The 13,246-nt window shown below is 44.1% G+C and overlaps 1 pseudogene; it reads left to right on the plus strand.

Moving 5' to 3' along the window:
* The first annotated feature begins 5,192 nt into the window (after window positions 1–5,192).
* Window positions 5,193–12,227, plus strand: LOC143642308 (polyunsaturated fatty acid lipoxygenase ALOX15-like; annotated as a pseudogene).
* The last annotated feature ends 1,019 nt before the right edge of the window (window positions 12,228–13,246 follow it).

Here is a 13,246-nt window from a genome sequence, read left to right on the forward strand (position 1 = left end):
GTCTTTGTTTCTGCAATCTGTCTTTTCCCTTGAAATGATGCACTCTTTTATTCACTTGGCCAGAGTTGTGGAACCCCTTATTCTCATTGTCCTGTTTTGTTTTTTTTTAATATCTATGTGCTCTTTTTTAAGTATTTATTTTTTAGTTGTAGTTGGACACAATACCTTTATTTTATTTATTTTTATGTAGTGCTAAGGATTGAACCCAGGATCTCGAGTGCTCTACCTCTGAGCCACAACCCCAGCCCACATTGTCCTGTTTTGTTATAGTATTAAAAGCATATGTAGCCAGGTACAGTGGCACACATCTGTTATCCCAGTGATCCAGGTTGAGGCAGGAGGATCACAAGTTCAAGACCAGCCTCAGCAACTTAGTGAGGCTCTAAGCAACTTAGTGACACCCTGTCTCAAAATAAAAAATAAAAAGGGCTGAGGATGTGGCTCAGCAGTAGAGCACCCTTGAGTTCAATCCCCAGTACCAGAAACAACAACAACAACAATAAAACATATGCATGCATTGCTAATGTATTCTCATGACTAATGGGGCATCTATCTAATAGATTCTTCTCCTGGGAGAGACAGATTGCATTTACCCATAAGTTTCTCTTTAGGAAATTTGACTACCTGTCAACTCAGGACCCCCTTCTCCTTGGTCAGGAAGTATAGGCACCAGCACTCGTTAACTGTTTGACCTCCTTCCCATCTGGTTATCATGTGTAACCGCATGTGCTGATCAGTCTTTCCTCTTTTGGGAACAGTTCCAATTTTTTCCAGATCTATTTGGCTCACATACAATTATCTGTTTTTATATTTTTCTATTTACTAATAGAAATAAACATACATCTCTTAATTACAATGGATGAACTTTGAAGAAACACACCATTCTTTTTTTTTCATTAAAACCTATAAAATGTCAAAAGTCCTAATTATTCACTCTTTTGCATTATGTTATTTTTTGGTAACAGTTTATAACAACTTTTTTCTTTTGAATATTATGAATTCAGGCCTTTTATAAACTATAGCAGACACTCTTTGGCACCTACCTCCCAATCATTAATCCAAACTTCTCGCTTATTGGAGGAGCCCCAAATATGTTTGGGTGTCCATAATTGCTCAATTAAGTCAGGGCTAAGTTCTAACTAAGTCAAGAGAATCACAGTGGTTCCATCTCCTTTGCCCATTTAATGGTTTCAGGCTTGACACTCAGTTTTGGGAAAAGAGATAAGGGGAATGTGATGTTTTCAGATTCAAAATGGAGTCATTTATGTCAAACCCTAACCAAAGAGAGTCAGGAAGCCATGAGCACATTTGCCTAATAACAGGGAATATCTCAAGAGACTCTGGAACTGCAACTTTCTTGCTGAGGCCATTTAAAAAAAAATGTCTGTCCATTAGTAGCCTATTCAGTCTTGGACTGATACTACTTTTTTTAAAAATTAATTTTTGTAGCCAAGGATTATTGTTTCAAAAAGCTTATGTAATCATCCTCATTTGCCTTTAAAAAACTTTGTCTCCCACCCTCCTTCTCTTTCTTTCTTTGTGGTAACTGAACACAGGGGCACTCTGCCGTTGAGCTATAGTGTCAGCACTTTATATTTATTTTTTGAGACAGGGTCTTGCTAAATTGCCCAGTCTGGCCTCCAAATTGTGGTCCTCCTCCCTCAGCCTCCCGAGTCTCTGGGATTACAGTCTTTGTCTTTCTATGCCCACCTGGCTATGTCTATGAGTTGCTATGACTTGCATATCCAGGATTCAGGAACAGTCCCCTGCTGTTCCTGAATCAACACTGTGTTTTAGAGAGCTGTTTTTTGTTTGTTTGTTTGTTTGTTGTGGCTCATTTTGAATTGATGGAAAAAAGCTGGATGGTTTCTGAGAAAACTTTCTCGGTTCTTAAAAAGAAAGCACAAAATGATTCTTTTTTTCCCACTAGATATTGTGTCTATATGGGATTATTGGAACAATAGCAGTTATTACATAGTGCCACCATAACATAATTAAAGAGGTAACCTATTGAGGAACTAACCGATGAAGAATGACAGTATGGAAAGATCAGGGTAAACCCAAAAGAAAGCCCCCTAAAATACCTTGGGTTGCTTGGTGATATTGTTGAACCAGTGACCCAAACAACCCTACAGCCAACCTACCTTATGAACTTCTTATTTCCTAATTTTTCCCAATTGTTTGAGTCATTTTGAATTTTTATGTTTGTTGCACTCAAAAGTATTCTGACACACGTATCTATTTTTTAAAGATATTTAAAAATATTTGTATCTTTTTAAATTTTTTTTAATATTTATTTTTTAGTTGTAGTTGGACACAATACCTTTATTTATTTATTTTTATGTGGTGCTGAGGATCGAACCCAGGGCCTTGAACATGCTAGGCGTGTGCTCTCCCATTGAGCTACAACCCCAGTCCCTGTACCTTTTTTTTTTTTAAATTTATTTTTATGTGGTGCTGAGGATTGAACCCAGGGCCTCACACATGCTAGGCTAGTGCTGTATCGCTGAGCCACAACCACAGCCCCACATATCTATTTTAATGAACCCTATTTATTGTTTTGTTTTTGCTACTCAAAATATAACAATGTGCCTAGTGGGAGCCCTTATAATTGAACATTAAGACCTCTTAATACTGTCTGTGACTTTTTTGAGAGAACCCTTACCTTTTAACCACAGCAGTATGTTCTGGGCTTATTCTATGTTGTTTATACCTGCCAAAAGATATGGAATCAGCTATCCTCCAAGGGTCCAAGTTTCTTTTAGTGGAGAATAATATTGTAGAACAAAATCAGGGCTTTAAGAAGCTGATGTAGGTGGGCTGGGGTGGTGGCTCAGTGGTAGAGCATTTGCCTAGCATGTGTGAGGCACTGGGTTCGATTCTCAGCACCATATATAAATAAATGAATAAAATAAAGGTTTATCAATGTCTAAAAATATTAAAAAAAAAGAGAGAAGCTGATGTAGGTAAATAAATGACCATTATGTCTTTTTGGACCCTGTTAGTAGTGATAGAGTTGGAAAGGTTAATTTTCCTTATATAAATAGTTGCTACAAGTAAATAAGAAAAAGACCAAAAACCAATAGAAAAATGAAATAGCCAGTTCACAAAAAAGGAAACATAAATAGCTCCTATAATATGAAAAGATGCTCAACTGTAGCCATCATAAAAATGCAAATTAAATTAAAATGGGGGTGCAATTTTTACCTATCAATAGAAGTGGTTATTATTACACCATTGACATAGGCATTCTCATATCTTGGCTACTGGTGGAAGTGTAAATTTGTACAACTTTCTATGGCAGGAAATTTATCAATTTCTGCCAAAATTACACTTGCTTTTGGCTTATAAATTCTATTTCTAGGATTTTGTGTTACAGATATGGTTACACAAAAGAAATGATGTATGCACCAGATTTATTCCTTTCAACAACAACAAAAGTTATAAAAGATTGTTGATAACTTAAAGTCTACCAATAAGGGATTGGCAGAGTATATACAGCAAAACTGTAGCTACCTTCACAAATACAAGGAAGTTTTTAATGTTTTAATGCTAATATGAAATGATTTCCTGATTTACATTGCACTATGGAAAAAACAAGGTGCAGAACAGTGTATAAAATGTGCTACCATATGCAGGAAAAGAACAAAAATTATAGGTATACATTTGCTTGGGAATGTGCACAGAAGACACTAGCAACAGTGTGAACAGGGTGGATTGGAACTAGGAGAGAGGAAGAACCTAGTGAATATCACTTTGTACATTCTGAATTTTGAATCATGCAAATGTACTTTTGCCAAAAAGTAAATGGATCAGAAAATATGCGTTACTAACATATTTCCATCAACTTCTTTAGTGTTACTAGGTGTGCAGTATTCCATGGCATGGTGGCACCAGTTTATTTTAATATTTGTGTATTATTTACATTGCCTAATAGTTATTTGTTTACCTTATCTCCCAAAAAGGAAGAATTTATTTATAATTGATTTTTTCAGCTCAGTGTGTTTCAGAAAATGCTCATTGACATCCTCAAGCCCAGACAGTGTGCTAATGCCAGGGGAGACAAAATTGAATTGTGTGGAGAATGTGGTTCCTGCCTAAGAGGAGCTCACATTAGTTGGAGTTATAGACATATAAATTACCACTATGCATTATGAAGTGTGCAATAATAGGAATATGTACAAGAGGGAAAGTCATAGAGGGGAAAGTTGATTTGCTCTGGCTCAGTGAGAGGGGTAGAATTGCCAGGGAAGACTTTGCTGAAAAACTGGAGTTTATCAGAGTTTGGAGGGATACACAGAATGTTCTAGGAGTAGGTCCTTGGAGAGAAGAGCATGGGGCATTCTGGGGAACACATGGCTTCAGTCCAATGTGGAGGACCAGGCAATGAGGAAGGAATGCTGTGGGATGAGGAGAAGGAGGGCAGATGGGGATAACATAGGTGTTGAATATCAAGAAGGTTCATATCTGCAGATAACAAGGAAGGCAGTCGTTTTTAAGCTCCAAAGTAATGAGCACAAAGAAAGCAAAGTGTACAAATCAAACGCTACGGAAGACCATGTCTCCTCTCCCACTACCTCTCCACTGCAACCTTAAGCGTGTCCTATGGCCTGGGAGAAGCAATTTGCAAGGAGTTCATGTTTGTTTAGGTGGAGGAGGACTTCCCAGTCGTCTGGATTTGCCCCAAAGTCCGCCCTAGGCTCACTCTTCTCACTGGGTTTTCCCGGATTAGGTGTTGTTGATTCCTTCTTGTAGACTTTCTGCTCAAATCCTCTTCTGCTTCCTCCTCCCATCAAGATAATGGGGTGCCTGGCCGCCCTCAGCCTTGGCTGGGGTCTCACCGCTGTAACTGCGGGATCCAGCTCCTCTGCCAGCGTTAACAGTGTGCTCTCCAGCCTGCAGCGCAGGGTTCCCAGGGCCTGATCCTTGCTAGCGCTTGACCCAGTCAATGAAATAGGGAGGAAACTAGTAAGGAAAGAGAGCACCTTTCCATCTCTTGTCCTTTACCTTCTCACTGTGGGTTGAGTTATTTGGCATTTCAGAATAGGGTCTTGGGGGCCCCTGCTCAATGTGGACTCCCTTTATCTCGCTCCCCTTTCCCTGAAGTCCGGGGAAAGCAGTCCAGGGGAAGCAAGACCCAGCCCAAGTACACAATCCTGTGGGTCCCACTGATTCTGAACCTCTCAGCATGGATGCTGAATTGTCGCCTACAGGAACAGGAGTTCAAGGTGGAAGTCTCAGAGTACTTGGGGTCCCTGCTGTTTGTGAAAGTGCGCAAAAGGCACCTCATTAAGGATGACAACTGGTTCTGCAACTGGATCTCTGTGAAGGGCCCTGGAGATGGAGGGCCTGAGTACAGGTTCCCTTGTTACCGTTGGGTGCAGGGCAACCACATCTTGAGCCTTGCTGAGGGCACTGGTAAGCACCAGGGACAAGTGTGTGAGAAGGCACAAGAGAGGCTGAAGGTCTGTGTGTGTGTGTGTGTGCGCGGTGCGAGCTTGTGCGTGCAGATGTGGAAGCTAGAACCTGGAGGGCAGGAGTTGTTTGGGAATTGTCAAAACAGAAGGTTACTGGCACAGGTGTCAAGGAGACAGGAGAGGGACATGAAGCTGTAGGGGCCAGCTAGAAAGACCAAGAAGATAGGGATAGGGTCAGGCCCTCAGTGAAGTCATACCATGCCCTCTTTACTTTCAGGCTGCACAGTGGTTGAAGACTCTCAAGGCCTGTTCAAGAAGCACAGGGAAGAGGAACTGGAAGAGAGAAGAAAGTTGTACAAGTTAGTCCCCTGTAGGGCATGATGTAACATGTGGGGCATGTTGCATCAGAAAAGAGGAAACCTAACTTGCTGGCTGCTACCCGCTTCCTGGTCCTGGGTCATCATGGCTATGATGGTGCCTGGCAGTCAGCCAGAAGGCATTACCGTGGGTTGTGACAAAAAATTGGACCACCTCTAGGATAGGCTCAGAACCCTTCTGCCCTGGTGGACAGCTTGCGTCACCCATTATCATATACCCTGTAGGATGGGTATACACATGAACTCTCCCCACCCTGCTGATCTTTATCCTGATTGGCTCCTGTACATTATATTAGCTGTGTGTATTTTCTCAATAAACCAGCTCCTGCTTTGACTGGTCTCCCTGATGCATCTGATTGTCCTCCAGCGAGGGACCCTCTCCTTTCTTGGCTCATCCAGTTGGAGCGAGCTCTCCCCATCTCTCCCGCAGGTCGTAGGTTGGGAGGGAATGAGGGCTAAAAACCCCAACAGTCGCCCATCCCCTGACTCATGATGAGTGGTTAATTCTCTGGAATACCAATGCCTGATTTTATTTCTGCCCCCGCAGGTGGGGTAACTAGAAGGCTGGCTTAGTCCTGAATGTGGCTGGGACTAGTTTATCTGACCTCCCTGAAGATGAATGATTTCTGGAAAACAAGAGAGTTGACTTTGAAGCTTCACTGGCCGTAGGGTGAGACCAAGGGGGCCCTGGTGAGAATCTTGATCTAGTGGAGGCCAATAGGCCTATGTACTGCACTGGACTGACCAGTCCAAGATAGGTGCCCGTGGCTGTAGTGTTTGCGTCTACGAATCAGTGTCTAACTGTTTGTCCTATTCTTCCCTGAAGGCTGGCTGACCTGGCTGTCAAAAGATCTGTGAATATTCTGAGTAACTGGAATGATGTGGATGACTATAACCGGATTTTTTGGTGTGGCTACAGCAAGCTGGCTGGTTAGTCCCACCTACCCCAGTACTTCTCCCTGGACCTTTTATCACCTAGATCCCACCCAGTCTGGGTTAATGAAAGAACCAGGGTTGGGAGACCAGAGGTTTAGATCCCCTGATAAGCTGGGGTCAAATGAGGATGGTTTGGTGGGGGTCAGGAGGACCAGGATCTCAGGTCTCATAGCATGCTCTACTGCCATTCCCCAGAGCGAGTGCGGCAGTCCTGGAAGGAGGATGCCTTCTTTGGGTATCAGTTTCTCAATGGCGCCAACCCCATGCTGCTGAGGCGCTCCATTCAGCTTCCTGAACGCCTAGTGTTTCCTCCAGGGATGGAGGAACTGCAGGCTCAGTTGCAGAAGGAGCTCAAGGTATGAACCCTAAGGAGATTGAACAGTGAAATGGGAGTGGTGTTAGCATCAACTGTGCTGCAGTAGGGTTCACCATGGGCCTGGCTTATGGCTGATTGGCAAGAAGGACTCCTACAGAAATCCTGAGCAATCCTGAGAAGTACAGCTCCATGGCTTTTCTTCCCACATGAGAGTGGTGCAATTGTGAAGGGTGGGGTGTATGAGGTGGGATGGTTGATAGACTGAGTCAAAATGAGAAAATGGGACTGAGCCTTGGTGCTATGGATTCAGGGAGTGTGCAGTACAATCAGGGCCAGAGGATTGTTAATCTGGGACAATATGGGACAATTGATAGAGAAAATTCAGAGGATTACAGGGTCAGGCAGACTTAGATTTGAATCCTGGCTCTTCTATTTGTAAGCTGTGTGAACTCAGACAAAATACCCAACTTCTCTGATTATCTATTTCATTTTCTGTAAAACTGGGAATGATTCAAGTAGAATGTATACGAATTTCATGAGACAGTATGCACATAATCCACTACTGGTACAAAGTAGGTGATGAAGACAAGTCAATTTCCTTCTCTTCTCCATTTGGGGAATCAGGGTGGGAAGAAGACACCTTATGCTGAGAGAAGCCCTTGCCCTCTCCCCCACCCAGGAAGGCACCTTGTTTGAAGCTGATTTTTACCTACTGGATGGGATCAAGGCCAATGTCATCTGTAATCATCAACAGCACCTGGCTGCCCCTCTGGTCATGCTGAAACTGCAGCCTGATGGGCAACTCTTACCCATGGCCATTCAGGTGAGAGGACTTGGTATTTCTGCTCCTTGTTGGTTGGCCGTTTCAAATCAGCCCCTCATTCAAGTTGGCTGAGGACTCACTCTCTGAGACACTGGAGGAGTCATTAAATGAAGAAATGGGTGAAGTCTTTGATTTTAAGGGTTTTGCAGCCTCATTGGAAATATAGACAATACTAAAGTCAGAGACAGTCTGAAAGGAATCCCTGCAAGAGGGCCAGGACTTAGACAAACGGGAGGAGAGGAAGGACCTATCCCCAGGGGCAAGATGTGTTGGGCAGAGAAGCGGAGGTAGAGAAGTCAGGAGATTCTCTGTGATTGGAGTGGGCGAATAATATGAGGTGAGAGGATAAAACCTAAGGCAAGCTAAGGAGTAGGGATAAGGGAAGCTGGGGATGGCTGTTGTGAAAGATGTTGTAGGCACACTAGAGGGGAAGTTGTGTTTAGTGCCAGGTTTGGGGTCTCATGCTATAGCTCTGGGAGGTAAAGGACTCCCCTGGGGATAGAGACGGAGAGGAAAGATGGATAGGAGTGCAGAGGGAGATTCAACTGGATTCCAAAAGAGGGGAAAAGGGGGTGTCAGTCCATACCAGTAAAGAAGAAAAAAAATGCCTGGGTAGGGTTTTGACTTGTCAATTTTGAGGCAATGGGGAAACATTCAAATTGTCTAGCCGGCAGCTGAGAACTGAAGACTCAGTCCTCTGTGCAGAGGTGGTGTAGGAAGATCAGAGAGAGGCTGAGGTTTCTGAACAAGACTGTGGGATGAAGGGTTTGATTCCTGTCCACACTGTGGGAACTTAAAGGGGAAGTGGAGGCTGGAGAAGGCTCAGTTTCTGCTGAAGGCTGAGCGCACTGAGGCTTGTCCAACATCAATGCACTGCTCTGAATGGATAAGAGAAGGGTGGTGGGGGGAGAAATGGTAGCTGGAGTGGGAAGATGGAGAAAGACAGGCAAATGTGGAGGAAGAAGGGATAGGTAACATGCAAGAGAGGGGAAATGGTTGGGCACCTGACACTCAGCCCCTCTTCCAACTTTTCCTTGTCTTTGCTCCAGCTCCAACTGCCAAAGATCGGATCTATTCCACCACCGCTTTTCCTGCCCACGGATCCCCCAGTGGTCTGGCTCTTGGCCAAATGCTGGGTCCGTAGCTCTGAATTCCAGCTTCATGAGCTGCAGTCTCATCTTCTGAGAGGACACTTGATGGCTGAGGTCTTTGCTGTGGCCACCATGAGGTGCCTTCCATCAGTACATCCTGTCTTCAAGGTAATACCTTATTCCCAACTCGACTCTCTTGCCTGCTTCTCTTTCCACCTCACTGCACATTCTCACCTCTGACATCTCAGTGCTTTGTGAGAACCAGCAATGGAAAATAAGAGAGCTAGGGAGTGGGAGAGGGCCTGCATTTTCAATTGTCACCTCCCCAAGGGGGCAAACAGGTTTCTTGGGGAGAGGAGTAAAAAATATTACTGTTTTTTTTAATCTATAAAGCACAGATATTCATACATACAGGCTAATGACTAAAGATTCCATCCATAGGGGACCATGCAAATAACATAAAAGACTTTCACATAAAAGATTTGAAAAGCTAGCAATTAGGGCAACACATTCACTCATTCAAAATAGTTATTGGGTGCAAGAATCATTCTAGATGCCAGTGGTAACATCTGGATCAGACAATGTCCTGATCTTTTGGGATTTTCATCTCCAATGAGGGCAGACTATAAAGATTGTGTTGCAATATAGGGGCTGTGACAAGTATGATATAGGGAATCAGAGCAGGGTAGTGTGATGGTGAGTTTAGATTGGGTGTCAGGAAAGGTTCCCTCAAGGAGGTGACATAAAGGGTAAGAAAACAAGAAGCCAGCCAATGAACTGGTTAAGGGCCCTCGGTGTTCCAGGCTAGTGGGATAGCCTGTGCAGGGACCCTTACATAGAATGATCTTGATTTGTCTGAAGAACAGAAAGAAGGGGAGTGTGGTGGACAAGGGAGAGGGAAGCAGGAGGTTCTGGAGGCAAGTGTAGGTCTCACCAGACCTTCTTGAAGGGGACTGTTATTCCCCTCAAGGGGGTGTGTGTGACAATCACTGTGTGTGTGTGTGTGTGTGTGTGTGTGTATGTGTGTGTGAAAAATATTATCTTCATGTATAAAGCATAGATATTATAGCACAGAAACATATACAATGTTTGTAGCATTAACATTTCTTGGATGAATGTGAGATTAGGAAAAAAATGTCTCAAAAAGATTCTTATGGGGGTTTTGATAAAAAAAATTTGAAGAATATTCACCTAAACTTATGAAAAGAATATGGAAAGAAAAGGAGAGTGATTTCTTTCAGTTATAAAGCACTAAGGCAGTGTTTTGTGGAGGGAATTAGGCAGTGCAGGTTAGTAGCGAACTCTTGGTGTTGAGGGGCCACTGAGCCCCAGGTCTGTGCTTTTCCTGAAGACCTGTTCTTTCCTCCCCTTTCCACGCTGGTTTCTGCAGGGTCCTGCTACAGATCTCTTTTGACTTTGCCCTTGCCTGCTTTTCTTCTTTTAGCTTATAGTTCCTCACCTGTGATACACCATGGAAATTAACCTTCGGGCCAGGAATGGGCTGCTCTCAGACTGTGGAGTTTTTGACCAGGTATGGGGAAAGAAGAGGGGATTCAGATTCTGGGTTCACTGTCCTTGCTGGCTCTAGCCTCAGACAGCTTGACTTGCCTGACTGTCTCTCCTCAATCCTCAGGTGGTGAGCGTAGGTGGGGGAGGCCATCTGGATCTGCTGAGGCATGCTGGAGGCCTTCTGACCTATAGCTCATTATGTCCCCCTGACGACTTAGCTGACCGGGGGCTCCTGGAAGTCAAGTCTTCCTACTATGCTCAAGATGCACTGCGGCTCTGGGAAATCATCCGTCGGTAAGGCAAGCAGGGAGGCAGGGCAGGTGGGGTGAGGGTGAGGGTGAAGAAGAAGGCTAGGAGAACAGGAGGGCTGTGTCTTGGTTGGGGAGCTGGATGCCCTGAATGGGCCACGTGAACAAGGAGCTGAGAGCTTCAGCTCTTCTTGCCCTGACCTCTTGTCTGGCAGGTATGTGGAAGGAATTATGGATCTGTACTATAAGACAGATGTGGCTGTGAGAGATGACCCTGAGCTGCAGAACTGGTGTCGAGAGATCACTGAAATTGGGCTGCTAGGGCCCCAGGATGGAGGTAATCAGAGTTCCTGTCCTCAGAACTAAGACAAAAGTTATAAGAGACCTCTCCAGAATCCTCTCTTCTTATATAGAATCTTCCAGAAGCATATCCAACCCATATAAAATCCAAAAGCCTCCTAGACACAGTAGGAGTAGTGCTAAAAAATGTTTAACAACTGGTTCCCCAGAAAAAAGAGCCCTGCCTGGTAGCATTTGCCCATTTCTGTGACATAAGTATCCCCACTGTGGCTACCAGCATGCTGAACAGTTGAGAAGTGGACATCTTTGTGAGCCAGCCCCAGCACCTGACTGATTGGGATCCTCCCAGCAGAGGTCCTCCATCCCCTGCCCCCCCACCGGCTCTCAGGTCAATTTCCACAGGTCACTGAGAGTTGCTGGCATCCCTCTTTACCACCCTTTTTCTCCTCTCTTTGCCTTATCTCTCTCAGATCTGCTCCTATGCCTGACCCCACAACTTTAACTCTCCCCACTTCTTGTAGGGTTTCCCACCTCTCTCCAGTCTCGGGCCCAGGCTTGCCACTTTGTCACCATGTGCATCTTCACCTGCACTGGGCAGCATTCTTCCATCCACCTGGGCCAGGTACTTAACCTTGACTGTTAACCTGGGCAACTGGGAATTTGTGGACTTCACTGGGGGGAGGGAGCTGAATACAGGTGAGCCAAAGGGTTTTCATGCTTAGCAGGCCTTGATTCTAGATTCCTGCTCCTATTTAGTTGGATTGGTTCTCTTGGATCCCTAATGCACCCTGCACCATGCGGCTGCCCCCACCAACTACCAAGGATGCCACTATGGAGACAGTGATGGCCACACTGCCCACTGTTAATCAGGCTACTCTCCAGATGTCCATCATTTGGCAGCTTGGCAGACGCCAGCCCATTATGGTGAGAACCAGATGCCCCGAGGGCCTGGGGAAGGAGGCAAAGGGGGAGGTGTGGTGCCCTGAACGGGGCTCATAGGTTCTAAGCTGTGTTTTCCTCTCCATCCCAGGTGCCTCTGGGCCAGCATGAGGAGGAGCGTTTTTCAAGCCCTGGGCCCAAGGCTGTGCTGAAGAGGTTCAGGGAGGAGCTGGCTGTCCTGGACAAGGAAATCGAAGTCCGGAATGAAAACCTAGACATACCCTATGAGTACCTGCGACCCAGCCTGGTGGAAAATAGTGTGGCCATATGAGTGTCCCAAGCTTTTGGTTGTTTTAGCTCTCCTCCGCCCAAACCACAGCCACCCTTCCCAAATGTGACCTTTCCCTTGTCTCTGCCCCTTGGAACACATCTCATTTTAGATGCGTCATCTAGGTGCCTCTATCCTTTCCTCTTTTCCTCCCTCCCTCTCTTCTTTGCTTACCATTCAGATCTCCTCTAGGGTCAATAATAGCCACCTTATACAAACTATTTCAAGAACATGATAGAGTGATAGTATATATTGTATCACACCTTTTATGAATTGAATTTGGTTTTGAACCTACATTTTAAAATAGTGATAGAAAAGAGCTTACACCCAGCTATTTTAAATAAAGCATTGCCAAAAGAATATGAAGCATCAAAAATGTTTTTTTTTTCTTTTTTTAACTGGATAGGATTTAGCATGTGTCCTGAAGTCAGACACATACTATAATGCAAACCAGTAACACAGAGATTCTAAAAAAAAAAAAAAATGTTGACACTCAGGATTTTCATTTTATGGTTCACTTAGAAAATAATAAGTGCAGGTAAGTTGGTCAAATTTAAGAAGATGTTCTGGAGAGATTTAGCCTCAGGTTTCAGCCTGAGGGATTCATCTTTCTAACCTATTTGCAGTTTATCGGTTGGAAAGTTCAAAATTAACATACTTCACGGGAAGAATACTAAAAATCTATTGATTGTCTTATCGAGCCAAAGGGTTTTCATGCTTAGCAGGCCTTGATTCTAGATTCCTGCTCCTATTTAGTTGGATTGGTTCTCTTGGATCCCTAGTGCACCCTGCACCATGCGGCTGCCCCCACCAAAAGGATTCAGTGAAATTCAACTCTGTATGTGGGTAAAATTAAGAAAAACAAACTTGGGAGTTTTGTTTCTTCATATAATAATAATCTGTAACCATCCATTTAAAAGCATAAACTAATAGTATACACAAACCAAAAACATTTCCTTTATAATATGAACAATGTTGCTTCTTGCCCTGATTCTATTTGATTTTATAGAAGTAATGGATGA

Source organism: Callospermophilus lateralis, chromosome 11, assembly GCF_048772815.1.
Source record: "Callospermophilus lateralis isolate mCalLat2 chromosome 11, mCalLat2.hap1, whole genome shotgun sequence".
In the NCBI taxonomy this organism is placed as follows: domain Eukaryota; kingdom Metazoa; phylum Chordata; class Mammalia; order Rodentia; family Sciuridae; genus Callospermophilus; species Callospermophilus lateralis.